This window comes from Procambarus clarkii, chromosome 24 (genome assembly GCF_040958095.1).
Source record: "Procambarus clarkii isolate CNS0578487 chromosome 24, FALCON_Pclarkii_2.0, whole genome shotgun sequence".
In the NCBI taxonomy this organism is placed as follows: domain Eukaryota; kingdom Metazoa; phylum Arthropoda; class Malacostraca; order Decapoda; family Cambaridae; genus Procambarus; species Procambarus clarkii.
The window spans coordinates 38,397,072-38,410,978 of record NC_091173.1 but is presented as its reverse complement, the minus strand read 5'-3'; positions in this window follow the sequence as shown (position 1 = coordinate 38,410,978).

Below are 13,907 nucleotides of genomic sequence, written 5' to 3'. Positions count from 1 at the left end.
TCTGTACACCTGTTGATTGACGGTTGAGAGGCGGGACCAAAGAGCCAGAGCTCAACCCCCGCAAGCACAACTAGGTGAGAACTAGGTGAGTACACACACACAGACATACACAGGGGGGGCCAGGTAGCCTGGTGGATAGCGCGCAGGACTCGTAATCCTGTTGCGCGGGTTCGATTCCCGCACCCGACAGAAACAAATGGGCAAAGTTTCTTTCACCCTGAATAAAAAAGCTCAACTGTTACCTAGCAGTAAATAGGAGTAAATAACCTGGGAGTTAGCCAGCTGTCACGGGCTGCTTCCTGGGTGGGTGTTTGCGTGTGTGATGTGGAAAAATAAGTAGTTAGTGTAGTTAGTAAACAGTTGATTGACAGTTGAGAGGCGGGCCGAAAGAGCAAAGTTCAATTCCTGCAAATACAACTAGGTGAATACAACTAGGTAAATATACACACACAAATATATGTATATATATATATATATATATATATATATATATATATATATATATATATATATATATATATATATATATAATATATATATATATATATATATATAATATATATATATATATATATATATATATATATATATATATATATATATATATATATATATATATATATATATATATATATATATATATATATATATACTGCCACCCCACCCCATATATACCGCCCACCGCCACCCCACGCCCACCGTCACCCCACCCAACCCTACGCCCACCGCCACCCCACGACCACCGTCACCCCACGCAACCCTACGCCCACCGCAACCCCACGCAACCCTACACCCACCGCCACCCCACGCCCACCGTCAACCCACGCCCACACACGTCACACGCCCTACGGCTCCCTCACCAGGAAAGGGTGGAAGGACACATGTGGTGGGGTCAAGAGACTGGGTCACCAGTGTGCCAATAAGTGCTTGAAAAAGATAAGTTGAGTCCAGTCCTGTGGTGACTGGACCATTGTGAGTATCGTGTTGAGAGCACCACACCCAGTGAGCCAGGACACATTCACCAGTGTTTAGTGACAAAAGGAAATTATCCAAGTGTTACGTGCCACATCAACCCTCCCCCCACCCCCTGAGTGTAGTGCCTCCCCCCACCCCCTGAGTGTAGTGTCTCCCGCCCACCCACTCCACTTGTGTAGTGTCTCCCCCCCCCCCCTCCGTGTGGTGCAGTGTCTTCCGCTCCCCCGCCCCCACCTCCCACGATCAGGTGGTCGCGCCTTCCCCTCCTCGGCCCCCCTCCAAGACCGGGCCAGCGCAGCCTCCCAACCCCCACCCACCACCTCCACGAGCCCACCCACCCCAGACATCTGCCCAGACATGGCGCATAGTATAGGGGACAACCTCGTCCCCCCCAGCCAGGAGGGAGAGACAAATACTCCAGTGCAAGGTGACATTCACTTTACCTAAGGGGATGGCAGAAGAAGCCGCTACCAGCCAGCTCACCCCTCCCGAAGCCAATCAAAGGAGAGGCACATGCAGTGGTTGTGGGAACAACGTCAGCATCAACTCTGTCTCCAGAGTCATACGCCAGCATGGTGACTGTCCTGGGTCAAGGAGGCCTCCCGTGGGAGGAGGCAGCACTCAGGAGCCTGTTGCACCAGTACAAATCGCAACAGATTACATTGCAACAGACGACCTGCTAAAGGCAGTTAAAGCAACGTCAACCAGGACACTCACCCACATCCCAAAGGCCTCTCGCCCTTTTGCTGCAGGGAAATACACGGACCTCATCGCAAAAGTCAACAGAGGGTCGAATAACCTTGATGCACCTGATGCACCTGATACCATCAAAGCCTGGCACAATCTGTTACTTTTTGGCAATGCATGCTTAGGTGTACCAGACAGAGGAGGCAAGACACTGGCCTCATCCGTCAATAAAGCAATTAGGGATTTTCCTAGGGCTGACAACCTAGTCCGCCTCCCCAAACACACCAAACACCGCCGAGGCAGACCAAGTACGACAATCAGCGACAACAGAAAATTAGGTACCCAAGTCAGCAAGAAAATTGAAGAGGGCAATACAGTCGGGGCACTCAGGTTGATCACAAGTGAGGACAAAATTTTGCCCAGGGATGAAACCACAGCCCAAGCACTGAGAGAAAAACACCCCCTCAGGGCCGTAGGTGGACCTCCCCCACAGGTCAGGCTCGCCCCTAACCAGGAACCTCTCGTCCTCCGGGAGTCAGAGGTTTATAAAGCTATCGTTTCATTTCCCCCGGGCTCCTCAGGAGGCTACACAGGGGTAAGACCTCAACATGTGAAGGAAATGGTGAACCCTGTTCTTGGCCCAGCTGCAGAAGCGCTCCTGACAGAAATCACAACGTTTGTCAACAACTGCCTCGCCGGGTTAATCCCTGATGAAATCAAACCATTCTTCTTTGGTGCTTCCCTATGTGCCCTTAAAAAGAAGGGGGGAGGGATCAGACCCATTGCCGTTGGTAATACCCTTCGCCGCCTAGTTGCAAGGGCTGCTGTCAGAAGTATCTGAATGTTAGCAGCCACCATGCTGCAACCCAACCAGCTGGGGTTTGGAGTCCCCCAAGGCTGTGAAGCAGCGGCTCATGCTGCACGAGCCTACATTAGCTCTCTTACTGAAGACCAGGCAGTAGTAAAATTAGATTTTAAAAACGCTTTCAACTCGGTCAAAAGGGAAGCAATCCTCAATGCAGTCCAGGAACATTGCCCAAGCATTCTCCCGTTTGTGTCAGCAGGCTACAGCAAAGACTCAACCCTCCTGTTTGGCAAACATGAAGTCACCTCAGCAGAGGGAATTCAACAGGGTGACCCACTTGCACCGTTCCTCTTTTGCATAGCGGTTCGAGAAATTACAACCAGACTGTCCAGCGAGCTCAACATCTGGTTCCTGGATGATGGCACTCTGGCAGGCACACAAGATTCCCTGCTAGAAGACCTACAGCTGGTGAAGACACGGGGGGAGTCCATGGGTCTCGTTCTTAACCCCTCCAAGTGCGAAATTATTGCATCTAGTGAAGTAATCATTAGAGCAGTGAAATCAGTTTTACCAGAAGCCTCAGTCGTTAAACCTACCGACAGCACACTACTCGGAGCACCTCTGGGCCACAATGCCATTGCTGCAGTCCTTGACGAAAAGTTTAGAGACCTAAAGAGGATGGAAGAGAGAATTGGGGACTTGGACTCCCACGATGCCCTCTACCTTCTCACAAAGTGCCTTACCTTGCCCAGGCTAACATACTTCTTAAGGTGTGCACCAACTTTTGGCAACCCACTTCTAAATCAATATGATGAGCTCCTCAGGTCAATATTCAGGAAGGCGCTCAACCTAGATTTAGATGACAGTCAGTGGGACCAAGCAACTGTCGGAAAATCCGACACCATTTAATAATCATACAGATAATAGCTGTGTTGTATAAACAAGTTACCCATAGAAAACGTAACTTGTAGTGGAATTACCATCTAAAGAAAACGGGATATCATCACCACATACCATTATAATTCACCAGCTATTCTGCTGGGAATTATTCTTAAATACATTAGTCTTTGGACTTTACCATCATAAAAACATCTTATATAAATTAACTTAATTATCAATATTAAAGTAGAGTAAATGTGACCCTTCTATCACTTTCTGAATTGTGGACAATGTAAGCCAGGCGTCAGAGGGAGGAAGGAGGGAGCCATTGTTGTGTCACCTCCGAGACGTGTGGAGCAAATTCGGCTCCTATCATTCTGGACAATGTCGGCCAGTAACGTCAATAGTATGGAGTGTTAAACAGCCATTGTTTATAACGAGACCAGAGGCTCACACGGGAGCAAATTCGGCTCCTGTTAATTTTACTTGCACGTAGTGTTATGGAAACCAAAGGTACCATCTCCAACACGATGTCTACAATTCAAGTTAAGTGTTCTTTCCGAAACCCGTTTATCATTCATTTATGGCCATTAATGTCAGGATATAGGGTGACCCGGATAGATCACGTGGAAGCCTCAAACTAAAGGTAATTAAGCCAGGTCTTTAATGTTCCATGTACAGTTTTCTCTGATATAGCTTGTCATATATAGGATTCTGGCTTCACAGCTAGCGCACTTTTGACAGGTCAAGACGAGGATGCAAGATTTTGTGCACCAGTTACTGGGTGATATAGAAGCTACCTCAAAGAGGATAATTTGGTGTCTACACCCTAGTTATACCTGGTGGACTAACCTGCTGTACTATAAGATAAGGAACCTCTTCAATGTATGTAGTTAATTCTGTAGTTTGATTGGCTGCATATATATATAAACTAATAAACCCCCCCCCCTAATGTGTAGAGGATCGATTTGTGAGATTATGAGATTATTGCAGAAATACAGTCCACTCATTATCATACAAATTGCTATCGAAGTATATTAATTAACGTAAATATAAATTCTATATAAATTCATATAAATTAAATAAATATAAATCTCACAGGTCGGTTCCCACATTATTTGGTCATCTTCGGAACCGGAATATTCGGTCCTTTGAACCCACATTTGGTCATATTAGTACCGGATGAACCAGTTAACCAGTGGATTCATTAAATATACTAGTGCAGTGTGATTTAAACAAAGCCAGTCAAAGACAGCGGCGAAGCCTCGTGGGAGCTCAGGAGCCTCCCTCAGCCCAGATCAGCTTCGTCAGCGGTTTCATGCACACCCACAGATTTGGTGGAGTGTTATTCTGTGAAATGACAGCGCTAATATTGAAGCCAGCCAAATTAGTGACTGTGTCTTCGCGATATTGTTCACGGATTTCGTGGTGTTACATTTCGCGAGAGATTATCTACGAATTTTGTGGACTTTATTTCGCGAGGTCACTAATAATATTTAATACTTCTTGATAATATTAGAAGTTTCATAGAGGCTAATTAAGAGGCTATTATCAATAATTGTGTATATTATTTCTCCAAAATAGAGAATTATTTAATATATATTGCACTAGTGTTCACAATATAATATTTACTAATTGCCAACCCACAACAGGGTAGGATATTAACCATTGACTAGTTGAACTATTATCGTTCATCCTAGTCCCATTATTACCATAGTCAGTTGTACTATATTGAACAACCTAACACCATTAATGCATGGTCCAGACCCTATTTTGGGTGTAATTTTTATCAACTCGAGTTGAGTTGTGTATATATAATAATTTACTTATGATCATTACACCTTTGAGTGATTAATTAGTGTCTATTCCATCCTAGGGTGATATAGAAGAGCTAACCTAAAGGTACTTCCAGTGACACTGGTTTATCACTCAAATCATTAGTGTGTATGATTGTATATATATAATGTGTATTAATTTTAAGTGCTAACCTCTAGTAGAGGTAGGATTATTGCCTAGTGAGTTCAGAATTTACCCTAGGCTACCATCAGTGCTTGTTCAGTATTATGAGCAGCCCAAGTACAAGCCCCACAAGGCTTCACCAACTAGCCAGTATGGATAATGCAGGGAGAATGAAAAGAACCCTTGCAGGTCTTAAAGGCCACTTAACAAGACAGATCAAGAAATGTGAAGATTTGTCACAACAATCTCAAGTTGATTATGCTGACCTGGAAAGCTATTATCAAGCAGCTGCAGGTAAATTTGAGCAAATCAAATGCCAAATGGCTGTCCTTGTGGGGACAGACTACTACCATCAATTTATTGGTAGCCCTACTAAATATCAGGGCATAACCATGTTAAATTCTGCAGGAGGTAAATTACTCTCAGGCCCAGTATCAAGCCTGAGGAGACCTATGCCTGCAGATAAACAATATCAGTAGAAATCTAAATTTGTCAGCTGATTATATTTCTCCAGTACCATTATACTAAGGAGATTACAGCTGACTATACCAACAGAGCTTGATGTTAGTATCATCATTTGAAGCTTAAGATGAGTTCATGAGGCTTCAGTGGCAAATCAGTGAACAGTAGCCTAAAACAGCTACAAGTCACTGCGACCAATGTCACTGATCCCACTGCAGTCTCAGAACCATACTTTACTTTAATGATGAGCTATTCAATCCTCTGAATCAATTAACTGAATTAAACCCCAATAAATCTGATGACTGATTTGATACATTTATTATTTAATCAAGATGAATTCCATGGGCCTCAGTGTTTATATATCAGTGACCAGTTACCTGAACAAACTTCAAGTTATATCTGATGTCACTGATCTCATTGCAGTCCCTGAATCATACTTGACTGTAGTACTTGATCACATTCAGTCTTCTGGGTTAAATAATAAGTAATTAGGCTTGAATATTAGCCTTTCAAGAGTTGACAGGGAAATGAAATTGCATTAGACTTCTAACCCCTGCAACTCTAGTACGGGACATCCGTCCTGTACGAACAGACGCACAAATGTGTGATTACTAACTACTAACATCAAATTAATCTAATAATTCGAAGGAGGAGTATCGGTGTTCGTCTGTTCTAATTAGGACTTCAACCCGTGAGCAGCCCCCTGGGGAATTATGTCGGAAAATCCGACACCATTTAATAATCATACAGATAATAGCTGTGTTGTATAAACAAGTTACCCATAGAAAACGTAACTTGTAGTGGAATTACCATCTAAAGAAAACGGGATATCATCACCACATACCATTATAATTCACCAGCTATTCTGCTGGGAATTATTCTTAAATACATTAGTCTTTGGACTTTACCATCATAAAAACATCTTATATAAATTAACTTAATTATCAATATTAAAGTAGAGTAAATGTGACCCTTCTATCACTTTCTGAATTGTGGACAATGTAAGCCAGGCGTCAGAGGGAGGAAGGAGGGAGCCATTGTTGTGTCACCTCCGAGACGTGTGGAGCAAATTCGGCTCCTATCATTCTGGACAATGTCGGCCAGTAACGTCAATAGTATGGAGTGTTAAACAGCCATTGTTTATAACGAGACCAGAGGCTCACACGGGAGCAAATTCGGCTCCTGTTAATTTTACTTGCACGTAGTGTTATGGAAACCAAAGGTACCATCTCCAACACGATGTCTACAATTCAAGTTAAGTGTTCTTTCCGAAACCCGTTTATCATTCATTTATGGCCATTAATGTCAGGATATAGGGTGACCCGGATAGATCACGTGGAAGCCTCAAACTAAAGGTAATTAAGCCAGGTCTTTAATGTTCCATGTACAGTTTTCTCTGATATAGCTTGTCATATATAGGATTCTGGTTTCACAGCTAGCGCACTTTTGACAGGTCAAGACGAGGATGCAAGATTTTGTGCACCAGTTACTGGGTGATATGGAAGCTACCTCAAAGAGGATAATTTGGTGTCTACACCCTAGTTATACCTGGTGGACTAACCTGCTGTACTATAAGATAAGGAACCTCTTCAATGTATGTAGTTAATTCTGTAGTTTGATTGGCTGCATATATATATAAACTAATAAACCCCCCCTAATGTGTAGAGGATCGATTTGTGAGATTATGAGATTATTGCAGAAATACAGTCCACTCATTATCATACAAATTGCTATCGAAGTATATAAATTAACGTAAATATAAATTCTATATAAATTCATATAAATTAAATAAATATAAATCTCACAGGTCGGTTCCCACAACACTACCAGTGAGATTTGGAGGGATAGGCATACGAAAGGCAACTGAGATAGCACTTCCAGCATTCTTATCCTCATGTACAGCAGCCAACGAATTGGTAGGGCAGATCCTACCAGAGCGTATGAGAGAGACAGCGGGAACTCATGATCAAACGTTCATCGAAGCAGCCAGACAATGGGACACCATTGCACACCCTCAACCCCGACCACAAGTCCCAAAAGACCACAAGCAGGCCCACTGGGATAGCCCCATAATGGAAAAGACTGTCACAGCAATGATTGACAACGCTGATGCTGAAAACAAAGCCCGCCTCCTAGCGGTAACAGCACCCCACGCCGGGGATTTTTTATTTGCTGTGCCCAATGCAGCCCTGGGAACTCGCCTCAGTCATGACGCTCCCCGCATTGGAGTTGCCCTTCGCCTTGCCACCCTGATCCTCACCGAACATAGGTGCATCTGCGGAACTGCGATGGCAGACCAATATGGTCGTCATGGTCTGGTATGTCGTAAATCACAGGGTAAAATCGCAAGACATGAAGAAGTCAACGACATCATCAAGAGGAGCCTCGCCACAGCCCGCTGCCCGGCACAAAGAGAACCACACTTATCCAGACCTAACGACCCTCAGAAGCGCCCTGATGGGGTCACCTTGCTACCTTGGAAGGATGGTAAGCAAGTGGTATGGGACTACACGTGCGCTGCCACACTGGCCAGTACCTACCTCCACTACAGCACACGTGAAAGCGGTGGTGCTGCTTCTTTCAGGGAATCGCAGAAAATTATTAAATACAGAGGTCTAGCACACTGCTACAGCTTTGTTCCGATCGGCTCGGAGACCCTCGGTTCGTGGGGAAAATGTGCATTGAAGTTCCTGAAGGAATTGGGGGACAAATTGATCAGCGCTACAAAAGACCAGAGAGCAAAAAGTTTGTAGCGAGTAGATTATCCCAATAATATACTCGCTCCAAATATAATGTTAATGTTCCTGTCAACCTTTGGAGATGAATGAGGTGAGGCGTTGCCCGGGCAACACGGTGAGATGTTGCCCGAGCAATATAAGCAGCAAGAATAGCAAACATTAACTAGTCTACTTCCAAGTGTGGTCTAGAGCAGACACTTGCGAGATACTGTACCGACGCTCAGTGCGCTCAACTCACACCAAAGTATCACCGGTGTACTTCTGTATATTCGACCAAATATATATATAGTATCTTAGTGTCTGTGTTTATTTGTCACCATACTTTACGTAACAATAGAACCGTTACATTGGTGACCCCAGAGAGTTTCGACGATACCCAGCCACGATGGACTACAACATGGACTCTCACTGGACCTCCACTGCTGCTGCTTGCTGTGGACCGCAGCCACCTGTCGTGGAACGTTGCCAACACCCTTGCGACAGCTATGATTTTCATCGCGATCGTCTCTGCATTTTCATCTACTACGGCTTGCTGCTCCACGATCACTACTCACTCATCTGGCAGCTTCATCAGTAACTACATAATGTGTGATCTACAGCCTGTCCTGCCGACTCTCCGTCGCTGCCAGGGCACTGCTTGTTCTACAGGGGCGCCCACGAAGGCCGCTCTTTCGTCAGATTCATCTACACGTTCACTGCATTCTGATACTCTGCCGACTCAAGCACTTTGCGCAGTACAGGACCTACAGCTTGCGTTTCCGACACTTCGTCGCCTTCAGGACAATTCAGCTCTAGATGTGATTACCTCGTTGTCCTAACTACGTGCCTACATTACCTCCTAATGTCCTGGTGCCCGAGCCCATCCGCCCCGGATCTAAATGCTCCACCAGCGACCCAAGGACGCAACAATTATGCACATTCTTCTCTCCTGCTACACCGAGCTTGTCCACACACTGCCTACATCTTTTAGTACCAGACTACAATTTCCACAGTCAACAATGTAGTACTCGGCGTGTACAGTCCTAATCAACCCAAGACGCTACAGCTTCGACACAGAGCAGACAGCAGACTACGACCGCATCGAGCCGCCACGCTCTGGCTCCCCGAGTTTAGACACTCACAATTCTCAATCGAGCCGCCACGCTCTCGCTCCCCGAGTTTAGACACTCACAATTCTCAATCGAGCCGCCACGCTCTCCCACATAGAGCTCCACGACTCCGGCCTCACTCAGCTCTCTGCTCTGCTCCAGGCTTCGTCTCAACGTCTGCGACACTGCTAAATCCAGAGACACATCCGCCGACTACGCAGTTCACTTTTCGACCCCAGTTACCAGCCGCACCACAACCTGATCCTACGACGACGGACGATCCTGCACGACCTCTCACCCTACAACCCCAGTTACCAGCTGCACCACAACCTGATCCTACGACGACGGACGATCCTGTGCGACCTCCCACCCTACGACCCCAGTTAGATGACATCAGCGAAGAGGAGGAAGTTAACTTTGATGGTTATGTAACGCGAGCAGGGCGTACAATTCACCGACCAGCTAAGTTCCTAGATCAAGTATTTTTCCTTTCATCCCCTGGGAGGGGGAGTTCTGTAGCGAGTAGATTATCCCAATAATATACTCGCTCCAAATATAATGTTAATGTTCCTGTCAACCTTTGGAGATGAATGAGGTGAGGCGTTGCCCGGGCAACACGGTGAGATGTTGCCCGAGCAATATAAGCAGCAAGAATAGCAAACATTAACTAGTCTACTTCCAAGTGTGGTCTAGAGCAGACACTTGCGAGATACTGTACCGACGCTCAGTGCGCTCAACTCACACCAAAGTATCACCGGTGTACTTCTGTATATTCGACCAAATATATATATAGTATCTTAGTGTCTGTGTTTATTTGTCACCATACTTTACGTAACAATAGAACCGTTACAAGTTTCTTGTTCCAGCGCCTCAGTGTTGCGATTCAGAGGGGAAATGCCTGTTCCGTCTTGGGCACTAGTCCAACTTCAGAGGAATTCGAAGAAGTGTTTGACTTGCAACAATGATCGAACCCGTCTGTGACATTCATCAATGTTTCTCATTGTTGTGTTTTTCAAGAGATCCATAACCTTTAAGCACCTTTTTGCATTATTATTTTTGTATCAACCCATGTATATCTTGTAACCATCAAATGAATAATAAAGCACAAAAAATAAAAAAGGAAGGGGGTGGTAGGAGAAAAGCACACAGAAACTGTATTGGAGGGGATCTAAACATTCCCTCTAATGCGTTATGCGTGGTTTCCTCCGAGGCTATGGGTCCCCCTTCTTCCAGCTAGAGGTGGTACTCCCTTCCATAATTAAAAAAAAAAAAAAAAAAAAAAAAAAAAAAATATATATATATATATATATATATATATATATATATATATATATATATATATATATATATATATATATATATATATATATATATATATATATATATATATATATATATTATATATATATATATATATATATATATATATATATATATAAATAATATGTAAAAGGGAATTGTCAAACCTATGATGTAGGTAATCACAAGCAGCTCCTTGACTGACCAGATGACCCGTCCTCAGGGATTCCACTGTTGCTCTGACTCCGCCATCTCCTTCCATCGTATTGACCCCCGCCAGATGTACGAGATGGAGTACCTGTTGTACCACCTGAGGTCCCATGGCGTCTCCACCACTCATCCTGTCCCTCTCCCACAACCCCCGGACCACCACAGCATCCCCCCTCAGGTGAGTACGACCCCACGACCCTCCCTCTGTCCCCCGGACTACGACAGCGTCCTCCTTCAGGTGAGTACGACCCCACGATCCTCCCTCCTTCCCCAGGACCACGACAACGTCCCTCCTCAGGTGAGTACGACCCGACGATCCGTCCCCCGATCACGACAGCATCCCCTCCCCATCCACAGGTGAGTACGACCCCACGATGCGTCCCCCGATCACGACAGCATCCCCTCCCCCTCCTCAGGTGAGTACGACCCCACGATGCCATACCATTGGTTACTGGTGGGGGGGGGGGGTTGGCTCTATTAATGAACTTTATTAACTTCAGTGTTAATGAGCTTAAGACTGCAGATGGGGAGGGCTGTAAGACATTAAGAAATATGGTCAAATGAACTCTTCCATAAAATCTCGAATCTTACATTTAACTTTTTCGTCACATTTTTGAGCAATAATTATTTGCGTTTGATATAATATGCATTGGTTAAGTGTAAGGTTTTTCCACTGTATTTATTAGTTGCTCGAAGGATTAATGTTCATGAATATGTATCAAATAGGCTCTGCTACGGTGAATGAAAAAACTCAAGAAACACTATAGATGTTGAGATGTATAGAGAGTGTGACATCACTGTATCACAGATGAAGAATGACGTGAGACCGGCGTATCACTATCTCTTCTGAGGAATCCGATAGGCTGTGAGGGCGTGTGACGCGTGACGCAATCTGCCCGTCCCCCTCTCCCTCCCCCTGCACTCTCTCCTCCTCGATTTGGAGTGGTACTGCATTGTGGTTCACTCCAAACCCACTTCGACTGGCGGCCAGCGATCAACTCAGAACTGGCCTTATCGTGTTGAATAGCATTGTTAAGATTCCTCCTATTTGTCTACAGCTGTGTCAGCCACCTTCTTGCTGTCATAATTCCTCTGTTGCAATATCTAAGGAATTGTGGGTGAATATTTTCCTTCTCTTCTCTTCTCCCCTTACCATTACGTGATTCACAAGCCATGGGCCAGGCTTCATCAAACCCTTACGCAGTCACTTACGGAACCTGTATATCTTTCCTTAATCAGGCCTGCTTTGTTTACATTTATTAAACAGTTAACGAGCTTCGAAACCTCGCAACCCAAAGTTATTATTAGTATTAACAGCCACGTGGTGCTTCGAGGCTCATAAACTATTTAATAAATGCAAACAAAGCCACCACGATTGAGAAAAGATGTACAGGTTTAGGAGCAGTGGCGTAAATGCTTGAGGGATCCTGGCCAAGTTCTCTTCCTCTGGAACACTGGATAAATCCCCTCTCACTCTTATATTCTAACTGTTCATTATACTAATTTCCAGAGACATATAGAATCTATGCCTAAATCCATTTTCTTTCCATTTTCTTCTCCTCAGTCCGGTAATCTTAAAATAATAACACTGAGATATTTATAACCACGATCCCCATATATTTGACCTGTTACACCCACGATCAAAGTAGCAGTAATGCCCCGCACAAGGAGCACGAGGGCGACCTGTGAGTGCTCCTTCGAGGAGGTATCAAGGAACCACACCACACCGACTTATGACCTCCATACTTTTGAAAGGGACGACTTAATTGTTTACCCATGTAACTTTTGTTGTGTGTGTATGTGTGTGTGAATATATATGTTGTACCTAGTAGCCAGAATGCAGTTCTTGGCCTACTATACAAAGCCCGATTTGCCTAATAAGCCAAGTTTTCCTGAATTAATATATTTTTCTAATTTTTTTCTTATGAAATGATAAAGCTACCCATTTCATTATGTATGAGGTCATTTTTTTTTATTGGAGTTAAAATTAACGTAGATATATGACCGAACCTAACCAACCCTACCTAACCTAACCTAACCTATCTTTATAGATTAGGTTTGGTTAGGTAGCCGAAAAAGTTAGGTTAGGTTAGGTAGTCGGAAAAACAATTAATTCATGAAAACTTGGCTTATTAGGCAAATCGGGCCTTGCATAGTAGGCTGAGAAGTGCGTTCTGGCTATTAGGTACGACATATATATATATATATATATATATATATATATATATATATATATATATATATATATATATATATATATATATATATATATATATATATATATATAAAATTTGTGAGGGTACCACCTCTGGTACCAATGTGGGGACCCATAGCCTCGGAGAAGAAAATAAAAAGTATTCAGAGGAGACCTTGTGGTTTCTTACTGAACACGAATATTATCTTCTCCTACCACCCCCATTCTTTTGTATGTACACATATATATTTACTTTATTTGAACTTTGTTACAAAAAAGGAGTTACATATGGGTTACAAAGATGGTTATCATAGGTTGTCGAGTTCCTCCAGCTCCTCAGATGGCGGGCAGGAACCCTGGATGCAGTGCGCATTTCCCCTCTGTATCGCCACACTGAGGCGCTGGAAAAGAAAGCTTGCAGCTCTTGGGTCCCTTGTCGTTTCAATGAGCCTAGAACCCAGTTCCTTCAAAAAACTGGTAGCACCTATCTATATATATATATATATATATATATATATATATATATATATATATATATATATATATATATATATATATATATATATATATGTCGTACCTAGTAGCCAGAACGCACTTATCAGCCTACTATG